The sequence below is a fragment of the Lathyrus oleraceus genome, chromosome 2 (assembly GCF_024323335.1).
Source record: "Lathyrus oleraceus cultivar Zhongwan6 chromosome 2, CAAS_Psat_ZW6_1.0, whole genome shotgun sequence".
NCBI lineage: Eukaryota > Viridiplantae > Streptophyta > Magnoliopsida > Fabales > Fabaceae > Lathyrus > Lathyrus oleraceus.
The window spans coordinates 172,900,637-172,901,327 of NC_066580.1; the positions used below are offsets into that span (position 1 = coordinate 172,900,637).

Here is a 691-nt window from a genome sequence, read left to right on the forward strand (position 1 = left end):
AAGTATTGCTCCGCCCGCAATCGAAGCAAACAACTTTGAACTTAAACCTTCGCTGTTGCAAGCTGTGCAACAGAACCAATTCTCTGGAAATCTTACCGAAGATCCAAACCTTCATTTATCCGTATTTGTCCAATACGCTGATACTGTTAAAGCTAATGGTGTCACTTCAGAGGCAATTCGACTTCGTCTTTTTCCTTTCTCATTAAGAGATAGCGCTAGAAGATGGCTTCAATCACTTCCTTCCAACTCAGTCACCACATGGAACGAGTTGAAGAAAGTTTTTCTTGCCCTATATTTTCCGCCAAGCAAAACAGCTATGTTAAGAGCCCAGATAAACGGATTTAAACAGAAAGACAACGAGTCTCTTTTCGAAGCATGGGAAAGATACAAAGACATGATGAGACTTTGCCCACACCATGGTTTGGAAGACTGGTTAGTAATTCACACATTTTATAATGGTCTCTTATACAATACAAGGTTAACAATAGACGCCGCTGCAGGTGGTGCACTAATGAACAAACCTTATGCTGATGCTTACCAGCTTATCGAGAGCATGGCCCAAAACCACTATCAGTGGGGAACCGAACGAACAACGGTGGAAAAACCTCAACCGAAAACTGGCATGTACGAGATAAGTAACCTTGATCACGTTAATGCAAAAGTGGATGCTTTGGTCCAAAAATTGAAAGTT

At 41.5% G+C, this 691-nt stretch overlaps 1 pseudogene; it reads right to left on the bottom strand.

Annotated features, from left to right (window-relative positions):
• Positions 1 to 323: 323 nt before the first annotated feature.
• Positions 324 to 423, bottom strand: LOC127124321 (uncharacterized; annotated as a pseudogene).
• Positions 424 to 691: the final 268 nt, after the last annotated feature.